Raw genomic sequence first — 20154 nt, forward strand, 5'->3', positions numbered from 1 at the left:
GTTCCCCGCTTCGTGTGTTATAGACGGCTTATTCATTAGCACAGTTCAAGTAGAAGGACGTAATGTGTCGTATCAACATCGCTGTAGTAATTTCAGTATCGGCCTGAAGTGATTTGCGGAAGGGGAAGGAAAACCAAAGCATCACGGTAAACTGAAAAACTTGCATCTTGCTCCTAGTAAACAGACGTTCAGCGTTCTCACAGCGTACTGTCGAGGGATGGGATAATACACTGTTTATAACAACTGATTTGTCAGTCGATTGTCTTTCCGTTCAGTCCTTTTTTCAGTCGAATGAAACAGCCGAGTGAAACTAGTTTCAAGGGCCATGTCAGCTATACGAATGTTTTCACTCACACACTGTGTCTCAGTGGCTTCATTCAGTGCGAGACAGCAACAAACCGTTATGTGATTTTATTTACATACTTTAGCAGCATTTTCGGTTGTATATGAAACATGACTAGGATTGACAACTTTAAAAGAGACAAATAAAGTATCTTAATTCAAAGACATGTGAATAAAAAGTATGTTTCTAAAAATGAAGTACATTTAAAATAAATGTATTTACTCACTGAAATCGAATTTTCGTATATGTGGCATTAAATACTAATTTCTGGTTTGTTTTAAAAGTTTAATATCTCGTGCTGCACTTTAAATTTGTGTATATATAAATGAACAATCAATTTTAGCGTGTTTTTATTACATCCATTTCTTGTCTCTTTTTTCGGTACAAATTTTGCAGTTGATTTTAAACTAGTTTACCGATAAGCTAGAGACTCGAAACTTTCAACATAGCTCCGAACTGGATGATACTGTAATATTAACTTGCTTTCGAGTCTGGTGTGTGATGGAGGGTGCTTTGTTTTTCGATCTGTCTGTCTCTCTCTGCTCGGTGTAAATTTTGTAATTGATTTTAAACTAACTTCGCAATAACCTACAGACTTGAAACTTTCAACTTAACTCACAACTGTATGACAATGCAATATTAACTCGCTTTCTTCTCTGATGTGTGACCGAAAGTAGGTACCTGGTCTACTACTGCTATTTCCCTGACTTCATGTTCCATCACTAATGTTTTGCACTTAAGAACGATTGCTGTTAAGCTTCCCTGTCAGCTCGGTTCTCTCTAGTTTTCACATCCGCGGTCGTCTCGCTGGATATGCCTATGAGGAAGTAATATATTGGCTGACTCATTTGAAGAGCAACTGAAATAAACCTGAAGTTTACCACCTATCCTGATTGTAATCTCATCAAAATGTTTGAAATCAACTGAAAAATTTCACACAGACAAGACTACAATATAGAAAATAGCTGTTTAAATAGAAAAAAACTTTTTAATATAATACCGTTTTAAAACGGGATAATAAACATTAAATAATCTCTCCTAGCTCCATACAGTTTCCTGACACCATAAGATAGCCATGAAAATTCGTACTTGTGAATATTTGATAGCTATGACACTACCTGCAAAAGTGAAAACGTGTGGCATACGAATGTACCTAGTGCCGTAGTTTTCTCTACAAAATATTTACCTCGAATAGAAATAAATGGTTGAATATTCAAATGATTTGCATTTGTTGACATCATGCAAACAGTCGCTAAAACGAGGCAAGGTTCCTTTCTTCTTCATATATCCTGGAGGAAACCATTGCGCTCACCCTTGCACCCCCAACCAGGACTGCAATACGTCCGGGTTTCCCCGGATTGGTCTCAGTTTTGAGGGCGCACGAAGACATGCTGGATAAATTTTTATACAACTGCCGGGGTAAACTTGGATCTTTTTTCGTGCCTGTGGAAATACGATTGACTGGAAATAGATTGAAATAAAACTTAGCTAAAATTCATTAAGCGAGGACCTAACTACAGACAGTTTTTTCGTTTTCATCTATTAACAACACAGCGGCAAATAGCAACACTCATCTACTACTTTCAGCGTCTCATTTCCTAACCTAATTCCCTCAGTATCACCTGATTTAATTTGACTACATTCCATTATACTCGTTTTGCTTTTGTTGATGTTCATCTTATATCCTCCTTTCAAGACACTGTCCATTCCGTTCAACTGCTCTTCCAGGTCCTTTGCTGGCTCCGACAGCATTACAATGTCATTGGCAAACCTCGAAGTTTTTATTTGTTCTCCATGGATTTTAATTCCTACTCTAAATTTTTCTTTTGTTTCCTTCACTGCTTGCTCAATACACAGTTTGAATAACATCGGGGATATGCTAAAACCCTGTCTCACTCCCTTCCCAACCACTGCTTCCCTTTCATGCCCGTCGACTCTTATAACTGCCATCTGGTTTCTGTACGAATTGTATATAGCCTTTCGCTCCCTGTATTTTACCCCTACCACCTTCAGAATTTGAACGAGAGTATGCCAGTCAACATTGTCAAAAGCTTTCTCTATGTCTACAAATGGTAGAAAAGTAGGTTTGCCTTTCCTTAATCTATTTTCTAAGATAATTAGTAAGGTCAGTATCGCCTCACGTGTTGCAACATTTCTACGGAATCCAAACCTATCTTCCCAGAGGTCGGCTTCTACCAGTTTTTCCATCCGTCTGTAAAGAATTCGTGTTAGTATTTTGCAGCCGTGGCTCTTTAAACTGATAGATCGGTAATTTTCACACCTGTCACTATCTGCTTTCTTTGGGATCGGAATTACTATATTCTTCTTGAAGTCTGAGGGTATTTCACCTGTCTCATGCTTCTTGTTCACCAGATGGAACAGTTTGTCGTGGCTGGTTTTCCCAAGGCTATTAATAGTCCTAATGGAATGTTGTCTGTTCCCGGGGCTTTGTTTCGATTTAGGTCTAATTCTTCACGCAGTATCATATCTCCCATTTCATCTTCATCTACGTCCACTTCCATTTCCATAATAATGCCCTTAAGTACATCACCCTTATATAGACCCTCTATACACTCCTTCCACCTTTCTGCTTTCCCTTCTTTGGTTAGAACTGGTTTTCCATCTGAGCTCTTGATATTCATGCAAATGGTTCTCTTTTCTCCAAAGGTCTCTATAATTTTTCAGTAGGCAGTATCTATCTTACCCCTAGTGATATAAGACTGTACATTATTACATTTTTCCTCTAGCCATCCCTGCCTTGCCATTTTGCACCTCCTATCTCTCTCATTTTTGAGACTTTTGTATTCCATTTTGCCTGCTTCATTTACTGCATTTTTATATTTTCTCCTTTTATCAAGTAAATTCAATAACTCTTCTGTTACCCCAAGGATTTCTACTAGTCCTCGTCTTTTTACCTCTTCCTTTTGATCTTCTGCTGCCTTCACTATTTCATCTCTCAAAGCTATCCGTTCTTCTTCTACTGTATTTCTTTCCCCCGTTCTTGTCAGTCGTTCCCTAATGCTCTCTCTGAATCTCTCTGCAACCTCTGGTTCTTTCAGTTTATCCAGGTCCATCTCCTTAAAGTCCCACCTTTTTGCAGTTTCTTCAGTTTTAATCTACAGTTCATAAGCAACAGATTGTGCTCAGAGTCCAAATCTGCCCTGGAAATGTCTTACAATTTAAAACCTGGTGCCTCAATTTCTCTCTTACCATTATATAATCTATCTAAAACCTTCCATAGTCTCCAGGCCTCTTCCACATATACAATCTTCTTTGAGGATACTTAAACCAAGTGTTAGATATGATTAAGATATTCTCTGCGCAGAATCCTACCAAGTGGCTTCCTTTTCCACTCCTTACCCCCATTTCATATTCACTTACTACTTTTCCATCTCTTCCTTTTCCTACTATCTAATTCCAGTCCCCAAAGGCTATTAAATTTTCGACTCCCTTCACTATCTGAATAATTTCTTCTATCTCATCATATATTTCTTCAATCTCTTTGTCATCTGCAGAGCTAGTTGGCGTATAACGTACTACTGTCGTAGGTGTGGGCATCGTGTCTATCTTGGCTACAATAATGCTTTCACTATGCTGTTCGTAGTAGCTTACCCACACTCTTAATTTTTTTATTCATTATTAAACCTACCCTTGCATTACCCCTATTTAATATTGGACTCGCATTCGGGAGGACGACGGTTCATCCCGTCTCCGGCCATCCTGATTTAGGTTTTCCGTGATTTCCCTAAATCGCTTCAGGCAAATGCCGGGATGGTTCCTTTGAAAGGGCACGGCCGATTTCCTTCCCCATCCTTCCCTCACCCGAGCTTGCGCTCCGTCTCTAATGACCTCGTTATCGACGGGACGTTAAACACTAATATCCTCCTCCTCCTCCTATTTAATATTGTATTTATAGCACTGTATTCACCTGACCTGAGGTCTTGTTCTTTCTGCCACCGAACTTCACTAATTCCCACTATATCTAACTTCAGCCTACCCATCACCCTTTTTAAATTTTCGAACCTGCTTGCCCGATTAATTGATCTGACATTCCACGCTCCGATCCGTAGAATGCCAGTTTTGTTACTCCTGTTAACGACGTCCTCCTGAGTAGGCCCTGCCCAGAGATCCGAATGGGGGACTATTTTACCTCCGTTTTACCTCCAGAGTATTTTACCCAAGAGGACGCTATCATTATTAAACCATACAGTAAAGCTGCATGTCCTCGGAAAAAGTTACGGCTGTAGTTTCCCCTTGTTTTCAGCCGTTCGCAGTACCAGCACAGCAAGGGCGTTTTGGTTAATGTTACAAGGCCAGATCAGTCAATCATCCATACTGTTGCCCTTGCAGCTACTGAAAAGGCTGCTACCCCTCTTCAGGAACCACATGTTTGTCTGGCCTCTCAACAGATACCCCTCCGTTGCGGTTGCACCTATGGTAAGGATGTCTGTATCGCTGAGGCACACAAGCCTCCCCACCAATGGCAAGATCCATGGTTCATGGGATGGGGGGTGAACCTTAGATGTATATGAACATCATGCCGCAAACCGCGCTTTTCTGCCTATTCGTATTTCTGAATATAGTTCTGAATCAAAGTTATAACGACAATTTTGACACCCCGCATTTGCCATACTTCTTTATGGAGAATATGAGAAGCCGCCGAGAATGGGCGGTCACATACACCGCGACGCCGCTCCGCTCGCCAGACAACTGAATGTCTTAAACATCACTTGCCTTCTATTCATCGAGTTGTATAAAACTGATTACATTTACGTTGACTTTCCTTACCGCTAATTACTACTACGTCTGAATATTAACGTCTCTAAAATGCGCTTTCACAAATCATTGTTACTCTCATGGGTAATTTATATTTTTCTGCTCGGTAGGAGGCCCGCGCCTGCTGGCATTGTTAACTCTGAAACGCAAGAGAGGAAACGTTCCCCTTCTCATGTCCCCTCGCCCTGCGGAACATCGCAGCCATTGGCCAACTTATCGTCTACAGACTGTTTGTGTCCGGAAACTAATCAGATTTGACCCACATGTCCGTGGTTTTCAAAGTTTTTGTCTGGGGGTGGCAATATAAGTGATGGCCGGCCTACCCCAGTGTTACGTCAGGTTAATTAGTTACGCGTTAATGTCACGTGGAACAATTCTGAGTCGTGGTGCGCCTTTTCTGGCACACTAGCTCTTTGGCACGTCACTATCGATTACCCTGCTGTAATATGATCTTTGCCCCTGTTGTGATCTGGTGGTTGTTTCGCGGTCGCGGCAGTCGGGGTCGGACTCGCTACGAGGCGGAAGGACGTGCTCGCGGGGACAAAGGAGGAAAACACGTGGGCTCGCCCAACAATGGCGCGGCTGGTCTACCTTGCGACACGTTTTCGAGTTGGGGGGGGGGGGGGGCGAGATCCTCTCGAACAACGCTCTCCGTCGAAGGCGTAAGTGATTTTGGTGCCTTCGTTTCGTTGAACGATTTGCGTCGCGGCGAGTGTACTTGCCCTAATGTAGATGTTGCTGAAGTTAAGAGCAGCCGATAAGGTGTGTGACCGCATGGAGAACAGCAGTCACTACTTCCTTCAAAAAATCAGTGTTCCCAAATTATGTAGTAACTGTCAGGTATTGAAGATATTGGGTCACAGTCTAGTTGTAATTTTCTGAATACCAAGCGTGCACAAATGGCAGCTACATTGCAGACCTATGCAACAAAATTAAAGTGCACAAAACTTAGTATCGTTATGAAGTTGTGCTCCTGAATAACGTGATATTATCTTGAAATTTTTTTCCATTTCATTGTTGCATACATTGTCGGCCTTAAACATAAGGGGAAATATTGTTTGGCAAACTATGAGAGTGTAAAAGTCTGACACTACGTTTTCAACTTTGGATTTGTGTACAGTTCTTAGTTTAAACGTTTTACAGCACTGATATTGCTGTAAAACTTCTATTGAAAGCATTTATTGGTTCTTCATTTATACTGTTGTCTACTGATCTCTTAACTTATATGAACTGATGTTTGCTTGGTGTTTGCCGTGTTTTCTGCGGTCTGCTTGTGTTCCAGTTTTCTGCGAGTTGGGGTGTGTGGGAGCGGCGCCACGTTCCGCTTCGGAGCACGGAAGCTGTGACGTGTCGTCTAGTGGGAAGTGACTCCAGGTTGGTCCGCGACGTTTAGGTGTTGTTTTGGGCGGCTGGTCTGCTGGTCTGCTGCTTCCGGCATTTTAAGTTAAGTCATCTTTTGCCCAGGGCAGTCTGGCGTCACTGCCCTTTTGATAGATATTTGACCTGATTTATGTATAGATAAAAAAAAGTTTTTTATTTGCTTTTGAATCAATTGTATTAATTAACGTGTTGTGCTCCTTGTGTTATTTGGGCTCGTAACGAACTGGTGTGCTTGTAAATCACTTTCATATTGCTGATTATTGCATTAAAAAACTATCTGTGCCACGTTTTAAAATCTTCTTCAGATTGTAATTTATGTTTCTTAAGTATTCAAATCTCCGTGGCTCATCTTTTAAGTCAGTTGTCGTGATTGTATATTTGGTTATTGTCTTAAACACGGCCACATGTCGATTGCCTCTTATCTGTTTTATAAAAGCTTGTTTTGAATAAATCGTTAATTATTGATTTTCTAGTTGTTGTGTTAAGGAGTGACATAGTAAGGGCCTTGACCTTCCATGCTTAGTGTACCCCTCATCCCGACTTCCTATGTCACAAATTTAATCCACAACAGTACATGAATAAGTTTTAAATTATGAAAAGAAAACTTACCACGTTCAGTTCATAATTACATGACATGTATCCTGCTTATTTTAACTTTGGCATACCCCTGAGATACCCCTTCACTTAGGACCACCGTCTATCAGTATAATATATCACTGCTTTAGTTCAGCTAATTAAAGTATTGCAGGCTGGTTTCACTCAGAGGAGTGGATGGATAGCTCTGTGAGCTGAACACTATAAAGAACGGTTTCAGTTAAAAGAATGGGTACATGGTTCATCTGACAGAAAATTTATTGATAGTTTTTACTTGAAAAGAAAGAATGAATAATTCAGTCAATATGGAAGGCAACAGCGGAGTCGAATCTCTTGATTCGATTGATTCCACTGACTGCTTTCACTCTGAAACTATAAATAAATAATAATCCAACCGACAGGTAAAACTACAACCGACTGGCACGACTCATTTGGTTGCTCCCACAGACTGACTTCACTCGAAATAATGAATGAATAACTCAACGGATATGGATAACTACAACCGAATGAATCGGTTGTTTTGATTCCGCTGCTCTCATCACCAGTACTGTCTCGGGTGGTCGACGTGTTTCACGAGCCTTTGTGGGCCATCGAACGCAGAGCGCTTGTGAAGAACGGATTTCCGATCGACAAACGCTCTGCTGTGTACACATTCACTAATTAAACGCATCAGATTACGTGCAGGTTACAATAGAAAGTACTTCACAAACGTCAATATAACACTTGATCCAAAGAGTTACGGGGAGTTACTCTCCCACGTGTACAGCAGCTAATGCTTACGTGTTCGTAGGAAAGAGGTCAGCACAATAGACCAGACTCATGCAGATCGACGCAGTAAATGCTGTGCAAAAGAACACGGAAAAAAATAGAACGTAATTTTGGGTATGCAGTCTTCCGACTGGTTCGATTCGGCCTCCACGATTTACTCTCTATTGCGAACCTCTTCATCTCAGAGTAGCAATTGCATCCTCTGTTTGCAGTTATTTTCTGGATGTATTTCCATATCAGTCATCCTCTACATTTTTACCCTCTGCAGCTACCACCTGATGTCTTGTCACATGTAATTTCGCTCTGTACCTTCTTCTTGTCAGTGTCCTTTCTTCTCGAAAAATTCCGGATTCCTTGTCCACCTAATTTCAAATATTCTTCTACCACACCACATCTCAAACGCTTCAACTCTTCTCTTTTCCGGTTTTCACACTCAATGATTCTCTACAGAGTAATTCTGTTCTTGAAAAAGACATTCTCTGAAATTTCGTCCTCATTAAAAGCCAGTGGTTGATACTAGCAAACTTTGGCTAGAATAACTTTCTTTGTCTGTGCTAATCTGCCTTTAATGTTCTACTTGCTTCACGAGTCGTGTTTTATCTCGCTCCCAAGTTAACAACATCCTTACACTTCACATACTAAATGGATCCCAGTTGTGATGTTCAGCTTGTCGCAATTCTCAGTTTGCTACTCCTTATTACTTTCGTCTGTCTTCGGCTTATGCTTTATCCGTACTATGCACTCCCCACTGTATTCAACATATGCTGTAATGCTGTGATGTCATCAGAATCTAAACACTGATATCCTTTCACCTTGAAATTTAATCGCACTCTTGAACTTATCTTTCCGTCATTGCTTCCTGTATGTACTGATTGAAGAGTAGGAAATGAAAGAAATCTCTCTCTTACATCCTTTTCAAACCGACCAGTTCGTTCTTGGTCTTCCATTCTTATTTTTCCTTCCCGCGTTTTGTACACTTGCAGAGGCCAACGAGAACTTTTTTCTGAAAAACCTTTTTTAATTTGATAGCTGATCTTCATAAGTTTTAATGAGCTGAATCCAAATCTAGCCTTAGTTTTTTTGTATCACCCATAACTTTCGACCAATATGCTTTTTACTATGTAGTATAAAAATCCTATGCTATACGGTAAACGGGGAAATTAATGAAACGCAATGTTACAACATAAGCATGGTTTCTATTTACAGTAAGCTACTTAAAACAATGATATGTGTTAATAGACGTTTCACCTGTCAGCTGGAATTGGCCTGTATTATCTTTCTCTTTTTACTTTGAAGCTTCTTGTGTAGGTTTTTCTACGATGAGTCGCTTGATACCTAAAAGTTATTGGTTAAGTGACCAACAGTAGTCTTCCCCATCATGTTGGTGTTCCAGCGGCCTTGGTAGCGTTTTCCCATCACTTTAGTGTCCTGGTGAAAACGCTCTCCTTGCTCCTCACTAACATCGCCTATATTGTCTGTGAAGTAATCAAGGTGACTGTTCAAAAAGTGAACTTTCTGGCTCATTAAGCATACCAAAGTTATAAACTTCTTTAACATTGTAGCTATAATAGAAATATATTATGGGTATTTTTCATGTCCTAAGAGTAACCTGGAGAGGTGGGGCTTCCAGGTGGACTCTCTCCAGTGTGACTGCGGAGCTGCCGTGCAGACATCGACACATCTACTACAATGCACATTACCTCCAACTGTGTGCACCATGGAGGACTTCGTAAACGCTACACAAAGTGCATTGGACGTTGCAAATTTTTGGGTATCCACCGTATAGATTAAAATCACCTTATGTTTGACAACACAATCTGTGTCTAATCATTTATTTCATTTTTGACTAGTTTAATTTATAAACCATAATGTATGTATGTATGTAGTACTTTATCTAATACTATTTTTTTAGTGCTTCTGACACGATAAATAAAAAAATAATGTCCTAAGAACATTGTAACGACTTACTTTAATGATACCCAAGCTACTTTCTCATTTAAGGTCATTGTGGATTCAAAGGTAACACCAAACATCAATTTTCTTATGTCAAGTCCGACAAAGACGCCTTCTTTTAGTTTAGCTTCTGAAAGGTGTGGAAACTTTTGGCAGAGATGCTTAAAATGTGGTCCATCTTTAGGAAAAGCCTTTACAAACTGTTTCACTAGGCCTAACTTTATATGTAGAGGTGGTAGGAGTACTTTTTTCGACCTACAAAGTTTTTGCATAGAATGTTCTTCTCACCAGGTTTTTACAGACTCCCTCACAGGCCAGTTCTTTCTGCACCAGTGTTGATCCCTAGCCCTACTGTTACATTCACACAAGTAACATGGAAATTTGGTAAAGCCATCTTGCTGAGCAAGGTGCATGCTTGTTATTTTTAGATCGCCACATATCATTCAACCATGATCAGAATAGCCTATTTTATTTAGCACTATTTCTAGGTTTTCATAGCTTTCTTTCATATGTACAGAATGTTCAATAGGTATAGATGCATACATGTTACCATTGTGTAACAAAACAGCCCTTAAACTAGTTTTGGATGAATCAATAAACAGCGTCCAGTCTCCCTTTTTGTATTCGATACCTCACTCATTCATCAGACCGGAAATGTCTGAGCAGTACACTAAATCACCTTCTTGTTGAAAAAAAACTTGGAAAATTGCTGCTCTCTCATTCTATACATGTATAAGCTGGTTCCAACTGGCAATAAGTTCTTATCTTTTAATCTAGAGCCAAGCAATTCAGCTTTTTCTTTCAGGACCAGATCCCTAATCAAATAGTTAAGCTCGCTCTGAGTAAAAAATCTGGGCTCTAGAGTTTCTGTATTACAATGGAATTCATCATCACCTGATTCATGTAAATCAGAAAATATATCAGAAAATACTTCTGTTGAAATAGAATTTAAATCATCTGGTGGTTGAGAAACTGTCAAATCTACACCATGCCCTACTGGTCAGATGGCGGACAGTAGGTTAGGGTAGCTTATTACCTTCTTGTTTTTCGAATTATGACCAGTAATATCAACACTGCAAAAGTAGAAATCATCAGAATGATTTCTTGGCTCCCTCCATATCATAGGAACAACAAATGTAAAGGCTTTCTTCTCCTTTTTGGACCATTTTCTCAGATCTTCAACACACACATAACATACCTTATGTGGCGCCCAAGATTTATCTTGATCACAAAATTTAGATCCAAAGTATGATAGATAAATCTTTTCACAAAGTCTGTAATATTTCTTTGGTGTTTTTTAATCACAAATTCACCACAAATGTAACAAAAACTGTCAGCAGAATTTTTGCAACCACGATTAGACATTGTACTGAGCACATGTACAGGAAACGGGAAAGTGAGGTTAGGTTGACAATAAACAAAACACCATCTGTTAACACAAAAAAGAATCGACCTTTTTTTGCCAGTAAATGTTTTTCAGCAGTGCTACCAACGTCATCTACATTCGTTATACCTCATTTTTAAATTATTTTAACTATATACAAGCTTTTAAATTCTTTAAAAAATCGCTTAATTTAATAAATTTAGGTGCAAAATATGAAGAAATGGTGGGTGATACTGGTTTGCAGCAAAAGCTTCAGTTAGGGAAGGCAGAGGTTTCGAATTTAACTTTTAGTCGATGATAAGATTGCATCTAACTCCCGGATACCACCTCAGCTAGAAAAATTGTACTATTACGTTAAGAAATTTCGTGGGCAAAAGTGTGCAGTTGTTAGAAAATAAAATACTGCAATTAGAAAACAGACAGCGCGTGTGAGGTCGCTATCACCATTAACACCTGTGACGATTGCCACGATAGAACCAAAATCTGCATCACCACTGACTGGTTCTGCTGCTGTGTTAAGACTGCGGCAACTGCATTCCAGGATATACCGCACAACACTGTCATCACGAATAAAGCTAGCAGTACCTGGTGCGCTGAAAGAACCTCCTGGGACAGGTGGCACAGTGCGGAGTAGACTCCCTCAGCTTGCGGTAGCGATCTGGAAGTGGTCGCCGCTGGCATCTCACTTGCGCTGTAGCTCTCAGACACTGGTTGAGCTGGCGCAAGTAAATGAAAGGAAGAAGAAATGAAAATTAGGTTCATGTCGAGGCCATTAGAGACGGAGCAGAAGCTCAGATTAGGAACGATGGACGAGGACATGAGCTGTCTCCTTTTAAAAGGTACCGTCTCGGCGTTTGTCTTGAGTAATTTAGGGAATCCATGGAAATCTACATCTGTATGCATGCAAGGGCTTTTAACCACCATCCTCCCAAATGTGAGTTCAATGTTTTGACAGACGCAATTAGAGTGCCACAAATGAGCTACAGAGTAGATACTTGTAAAGCAAATCCAGGTCAGAAAAGTCGATCAAATTGTTAAGCTTTGCTATATTACTTTTCGTATCAACTGTTAAAATCTCTCCTACATGCAACTGGGTTCACGCATCAGAATCATTAATTTCCTATACCAGAATAGGAGCTGCACTCTAGATGTACCTGTCAGGACGGGTGAAATATATTTCGAAAAACGATCATCGTAATTTCATAAGACATACCATGTTATGTAAGGTTTTCTACTGCTGTGGTGAGTGGTGCTTTGTGGTATATCCAAGAATTAGTGATAACAGAACCTTACAGAATCGCAAACCATCTTAACAGCACGTAAATATGATACGGCAACGTGAGCTGACCATTAGATCCAAATGGAAAATGCCATACTGCGTTGTGACACAGCGAATGTCTGGCCGTAGATGTATAGAGGCGACATTTTCTATGTGGCTTTAACACTAAAAATCGCAATGCAGTACGAGGTTTACATACATAGTATGATATCAGCAGAAGACAGTATTTAGGAAAATATCATCGTGTTATGAGAATAGCGCTCGGAACGTATGCATCTCTAACAGTGGTTACGAATGTAACACGCCAGGCACTTATAAAACTCTTTCTAATTATGGTCTTCTTCAATCATGGTTCCCTTATGTTACTTCAATTATAAATTAAAATGCACTGTGTTACAAAAAAAATGTGAATAACCCGGAAGACATAGTCGGATGTCAATGCAACTTCATACACTTACACGCCGTCAGCCAGTATGTATGTAATTACAGACACGATTGCCTCCCGTCGGGTCGACCGTTCGCCTGGTGCAAGTCTTTCGAGTTGACGCTACTTCAGCGACTTGCGCGTCGATGGGGTTGAAATGATTATGACTAGGACAACACAACACCCAGTCCCTGAATGGAGACAATCTCCGACCCAGCCGGCAATCGAATCCGGCCCCTTAGGGTTGACATTCTGTCGCGATGACCACTCAGCTACCGGGGGCGGACGGGATGGTAGATAAGGAGCTTTAACAGTATCAGATGTTGAGTCATCACTGTCAAGAACAAGGAGGTGGCGTGTACTAAGAGTGAGACAGCGTTATCAGTACATGACAGAGATTGTCAGGAGCCTCACTATCGATCTCCATTTGACCTGCTGCTCTAATCGTGCCATATCCAGATTGATGGGGCATTGAATGTCCAATGTTGGACTGAATGCGAACGAGAGGATAGGCCTACTCATCGTCAAGGTTCCAGTCGACCATGTCTACACAGAGTACGCGAAAGAACTTGCCCCTCTTCTAACAGCCGTGTACCGCAAGTCTCTAGAGGAACGGAAGGTTCCAAATGATTGGAAAAGAGCACAGGTAGTCCCAGTCTTCAAGAAGGGTCGTCGAGCAGATGCGCAAAACTATAGACCTATATCTCTGACGTCGATCTGTTGTAGAATTTTAGAACATGTTTTTTGCTCGAGTATCATGTCGTTTTTGGAAACTCAGAATCTACTATGTAGGAATCAACATGGATTCCGGAAACAGCGATCGTGTGAGACCCAACTCGCTTTATTTGTTCACGAGACCCAGAAAATATTAGATACAGGCTCCCAGGTAGATGCTATTTTTCTTGACTTCCGGAAAGCGTTCGATACAGTTCCGCACTGTCGCCTGATAAACAAAGTAAGAGCCTGCGGAATATCAGACCAGCTGTGTGGCTGGATTGAAGAGTTTTTAGCAAACAGAACACAGCATGTTGTTATCAACGGAGAGACGTCTACAGACGTTAAAGTAACCTCTGGCGTGCCACAGGGGAGTGTTATGGGACCATTGCTTTTCACAATATATATAAATGACCTAGTAGATAGTGTCGGAAGTTCCATGCGGCTTTTCGCGGATGATGCTGTAGTATAAAGAGAAGTTGCAGCATTAGAAAATTGTAGCGAAATGCAGGAAGATCTGCAGCGGATAGGCACTTGGTGCAGGGAGTGGCAACTGACCCTTAACATAGACAAATGTAATGTACTGCGAATACATAGAAAGAAGGATCCTTTATTGTATGATTATATGATAGCGGAACAAACACTGGTAGCAGTTACTTCTGTAAAATATCTGGGAGTATGCGTGCGGAACGATTTGCAGTGGAATGATCATATAAAATTAATTGTTGGTAAGGCGGGTACCAGGTTGAGATTCATTGGGAGAGTCCTTAGAAAATGTAATCCATCAACAAAGGAGGTGGCTTACAAAACACTCGTTCGACCTATAGTTGAGTATTGCTCATCAGTGTGGTATCCGTACCAGATCGGGTTGACGGAGGAGATAGAGAAGATCCAAAGAAGAGCGGCGCGTTTCGTCACAGGGTTATTTGGTAACCGTGATAGCGTTACGGAGATGTTTAACAAACTCAAGTGGCAGACTCTGCAAGAGAGGCGCTCTGCATCGCGGTGTAGCTTGCTCGCCAGGTTTCGAGAGGGTGCGTTTCTGGATGAGGTATCGAATATATTGCTTCCCCCTACTTATACCTCCCGAACAGATCACGAATGTAAAATTAGAGAGATTAGAGCGCGCACGGAGGCTTTCAGACAGTCGTTCTTCCCGCGAACCATACGCGACTGGAACAGGAAAGGGAGGTAATGACAGTGGCACGTAAAGTGCCCTCCGCCATACACCGTTGGGTGGCTTGCGGAGTATAAATGTAGATGTAGATGTAGATGTAGATGTCTGATCACCACAAGGAAAGATTGCCGTACTCTGTACCATACATATCGTAACCCCATCACTTCAGCGCTTGCGAATCGAGAACAAGCAATGGACTCTCTGCAACATTCTGTATCGTCGCGTAGCATTGGTTGCAGAATAGCATCAGCCCTAGTGAGCAATTAGGAGCTCCATGCGTAGGCTGCCATTAACATCACAACATAAACGGCTGGCTTTGAAGTGGTGCCACGACCAGCCCAGACTCCTGATGAATCGCGCAGCATTGTGTTCAGAGATGAATAGCTATTCTGTACCACCCCGGATGACCATCGCTGGTGAGTATATTGGCGACCTGTGGGGGAGGTCGCATTCTTCGGATGTTTTGAAGAGGCACCTCAGTCTTATTCCTGCCTTCATGGTAAGCGAAGACATCTGGTATGTTAGTGATCGGGGGAAGCCTTACGACACAATGGTACGCTACGGACATTCTGCGTCATGACGTGTCACTTTTCATGCGCCAGTATCGTAGTACGTGTCTATATGAACTGTCTGAATAACTTTGGATACTCGTGGTCGTCAAGATTCCAAGATCTCTCCTCGACAGAATATATGTGAAACGAGTCGGACGTCAACTTCGGCCCATAGTAGTCCAGCTTGCCTCAGGATAGGATCCAATTGCTTTATGACACTCTTCCCAACCAAATCACTGCATGAAACTTCCTGTGTGACTCGAACTCAGGACTTTGTTTTTCGCAGGCAAGTTCAAATGATTCAAATGGCTCTGAGCACTATGGTACTTAACATCTGAGGTTATCAGTCCCCTACAACTTACAACTACTTAAACCTAACTAACCTAAGGACATCATACACATCCATGCCCGAGGCAGGATTCGAAACTGCGACCGTAGCAGTCGCGCGGTTCCGGACTGAAGCGCCTAGCACGGCTCGGCCAACGCGGCCGGCCGCAGACAAGTGCTTATATCAGTACACATTCCGCTGCAGTGAAAATCCCATTTTCAAAACATACTACAGGCTATGGGTAAGCCATTTCTCCGGAATATCCTTTCTTCCCAAAAGTGCTGGTCTTATAAGTTTCTCAGGAGAGCTTCTGTGAATTCTGGAAGGTAGGAGACGAGGTACTGGAGGAAGTAAAGATGTGAAGTCGGGTTGTTAATCCAGTAGACTCTAATACGAAAGACATTTTTTGGAAAGAATGAACAACTCAAACTTTAATTACTACGTAACAGAAACGCAGAATTAAAACTGAAAATGTTCGTGTCCTCGGAAACCATCGCGGTGCCATACCTGAATAAAATCCCCTCCGTCTACAAGCCGTGTCACTTGGAATAAAATACTCTAGCTTTCCACGGCTGTCTCCATCGTCATCATTAAAAAAAAGCTGATGCCCAGGATGGCACAGTGTTCGCTTTGGCGCGATCGTAGTATCTAGAACTTACCAAAGAGGGTCGGCTCATGAACGTGAAGGTGAGTTGGACAGCTCTTAGCAACGCCGACCAGCTAAGGGCCCAGTGATACTAGGCAGAAGGGGCGACTGACGCTACATTTAAAACTGTTGCTCCCACTTCCCTGCAATCTTCGAGCTTCTATCTTTGATTTCACTCGATATCCAGAGCCCAACCCATGCCTTAATAAGTATGTACTCCTGGCCTCTGTTAAAATTGCTGTGATTTATTATACTCTTGGTCACGCTAGATAGGAAGTACGCTGCAGAAATGTAGACCAGTGTCCCTGCCTCTCCTAACATTTAAGAAACGTTACGCCTCGTTAGAGACCACATAGCTCACAAAAGGCCATGTGTATGGCGCCCCTTGCAAATAGGTCAGACTATTCTCATTGCTGCTGATTTCTGTGCGGACCGTATGCGACACACTAAAAAAAAGGGCGGGGGAGGGCAGGTCTTGAAAAGATGTCCGCAGCTGAAAATTGCCTGGAAGATGGACATATAATATGAAAAGGGAAGGATCTTGCCTCAAATGCCATCACAAACTCTAGTGCTTTTTTGGAAGCGACACTACTTGTAAACCGAGAAGAGTCCATTCATAATAGTTTTTAATGGTCAAAAGATTAATTCGAGGGCGTGCTGAACAGTAATGCCTCCCAAATTTTTATGTGAAAACTCATAAAGCTTTTTAAATAAAACAAATTTATTAACATTCTACAATTCTATTCTCCATGTCTCATCATCATCATCATTTATTGTACATAACAGACCATAAAGGCCCATGACAGAAAGCAAAAGAAATATTACAAACCAGACTAACACACTATACAATGGTCAATAACACAATCAGTGACACAGGAAGGAGCATTGTCCTGATCATAGTTGCAGGTATTTCCGGCAGATGATGTTCCACTTTCTTCTGTCCATTGCATGTTCCAGTGATACTGTTGATCCTACCTTCTGCAACGTCCTCATCACCACAACTTTCCATCTAGTCCTTGAACGACCTCTTGGACGTCTTCCAGTCAGCTGGGAATTGGTGGGTGGGGGGGGAGCTTACGGGAATTTGTTGGGGGTAGATTCTCCAGCTCTTAATAAGTCGTCGTCCTCTCATGGTCCTACCAACGTCAGCTTCCCCAAAACGTTGGCCTCCTTTCCCATCTTCCATTTTCTCTGTTGAATGTAGGCCCATAGATCCTTCTGAGCACTTTCCTTTCAAATGCGCAAATGCGCTCTTCAAGTGTTTGTGAAGTCGTCCATGTCTCGCAGCCATATAACAGAATCGGGTTTATTAGTGCCATGATGTAAAGTTTAATTTAAGCGTGACTTGAATAAGTTATTGATACTAAAGAAGGCACGATTAGAATTAATTATTCTCTCTTGAATCTCTTTCTCAACCTCGCCTTTATTAGACAGAATCGATCTCAAGTACTTAAATTTCTCTACTCGTTCAAAATTGTGTCCATCCATACTGATAGTGGTAGGGAAACCATGTCGGCGTGAGGTGATCATATATTTGGTTTCCTAATCGTTGACAACTACTCCCATTTTGCTTGCCTCTTTCATGAACTTAGTGGCGTGAGACGCTATCTGATTCAGTGAGTCTCCCGCAATCATCATATCATCGACGAAGTCCAAGAGTATGTCAGTTCCAATCATATCCATCTCCGTGTCATTACCACTTTCACGTCGTACCTTTTCCAATGCAATGTTGAATAGCACTAGGGACAAAGGATTTCCTTGTCTCAAACCGTGTTGAACAGTGAAAGGCGCTGATATTTTGTTTCCAAACAGTACTTGGCAGCTTTTATCTGTAGAACATGCTTCAATAACTTTGATGTATTTCCTTGTAATACCATCCGATTAATGTTGCCATAGGCCTGTCGGAAATCTATAAATATGAGGTGTAATTCCCTATCAAATTCATAGTACCTTTCCATTAGCTGTCGTAGCCTAAAGATGTGATCTATGGTTAAGCGTCCTGCCACGAATCCACATTGATATGGTCCTGTGATCTCTCGTAGAGCAGGTTTTAGGCGACTAAGTAACAGGGAGGTTAAGACTTTGTAACCTATCTCAGGTAGCGAAATTCCTCGATAATTGTCTACTTTTGTGGCACCTCCTTTTTTAAAAATTGGGCATACACTTTGTCTCTTCCATTCAACAACCGGGATTTCCTCTGATGACCAGATTTTGACAATAAGCTGTCTTAGCGTCTCCAATAAAACTTCCCCTCCGTTTCTAACCAGTTCTGCACTAATACCACTACCACCTGGCGCTTTATTGTATTTGAGTGACTTATCTCTTCCATTGAAGGTTCAGGTACTTCCTCTTCCTCTGTATTTAACTCCAATTCTTGTTCTATATTTCCATCTGGAGTTTCTACAGTTAACAGTTTTCTGAATTGTTTTCTAAACTGGTCTGCACGCTCCATAGGATGTACCACATTCCCTTCTTCATCTGTTAGGATTGAAGTTTGCTGTTTATAATTGCCTCCAGCAAAACCAGCCAACATGAAAAAGGAGTGCGGTGTTTTCCTCGATTCCGCAACTGCCACCAATAGTTTCATCCCTTATTCTCTTTTCTTCCTTCTAATGAGCCTGTCTGTCGTCTCACTTCTGAGTATGTTTCTTGTGTATCTTCTGACGGCTGATTTAACCACTTCAATCTCTTCTCCATTGTATCTTTAACAGCCGACTCACATCCATCATCAAACCATGGTTTGTTTTGGGTTTAGGTTATCGTATCAGTTCTTCCTTTGCGCTCTGGATAACCACTTCCTTCAATGGTGTCCATATTGCTTCTACATTATCCGGGGCCTCTACCGACAAAAAAGAGCCAGTGACTATCTCGGTTCGCTGTCTTACTTGCTCACTTAAAAGTTTATCCTTATCATGATGAACTATTCTTTTTCTTTTCCTTTGCCATTTTGTAGAGAGTCTTAGACAGATATTCAAAACTACTAAGAAGTGGTCTGAATTCATATCAGCACCACGGTTTGTTCGTAATTGCCTGATGCATCCACAATGCCTCCTATCCACCAATGCATGATCAATACAGTTTTTCGTCTTACCATTTGGTGACATCCATGTGGCTTTATGTATCTCTTTCCGTGGTAAGTAGGTGCCACTAATGATCATTCTTCTAAGGTCAGCAAAACTTATCAACCTAACACAGTTATCGTTGGCCACTTCGTGTAGGCTATTCGGCCCAATTGTGGGGCAATATTCATTTTCTTTTCAAATTTGTGCATTGAAATCAGCCAGGACTAAACGGATCAAATGCCGCGGTAGTCTGTCAATAGTGTCATCCAAATCAGCATAGAGGTTGTTCTTTATCCCATCATCCGTGTCCCCGGATGGTGCGTCACAGTTAACAAGGCAAATCTTGTATGCGGATGCCTTCAGAAATATCGCACAAATGCGATCATTTTTTGGGATCCATTTACTAACCTCTGAGAACACCTTGTTCTGAACAGCAAATCCCACTCCACAGGTCCAATCCCGCCGTTCCTCACTGCTGTTGAATAATGTGTAGTGATCTCCGACGTTCTTGATTCCTTGAAGGATTCTTGTTTCTTGTATAGCCGCTACGAGGCACTTATAGTTGCCTAGTACTGTGTCCAATTGCTTCATTCCTCCTGTCATGATTGATCTAATATTCCAAGTTCCATTTAGCAAACCAAGCATTCCAATTTCGTCAACATTTTGATCAGTCCGGTACTTTCTTTTGTTTTTTTCTTTGATCTCATAATGTAAGGCTGATAGGTTATCGGCCTTTCGAGCCCGAGCTCAGTGATGAGGCTGCCATCCACGGTTC

The 20154-nt window shown here is 41.5% G+C and overlaps 1 protein-coding gene across 1 annotated transcript in view; it reads right to left on the minus strand.

Moving 5' to 3' along the window:
- Window positions 1-20154, minus strand: part of LOC126092672 (uncharacterized) — a 581966-nt gene that overhangs the window by 477656 nt on the left and 84156 nt on the right. The window lies entirely within an intron of this gene.

This window comes from Schistocerca cancellata, chromosome 7 (assembly GCF_023864275.1).
Source record: "Schistocerca cancellata isolate TAMUIC-IGC-003103 chromosome 7, iqSchCanc2.1, whole genome shotgun sequence".
Lineage (NCBI taxonomy): Eukaryota > Metazoa > Arthropoda > Insecta > Orthoptera > Acrididae > Schistocerca > Schistocerca cancellata.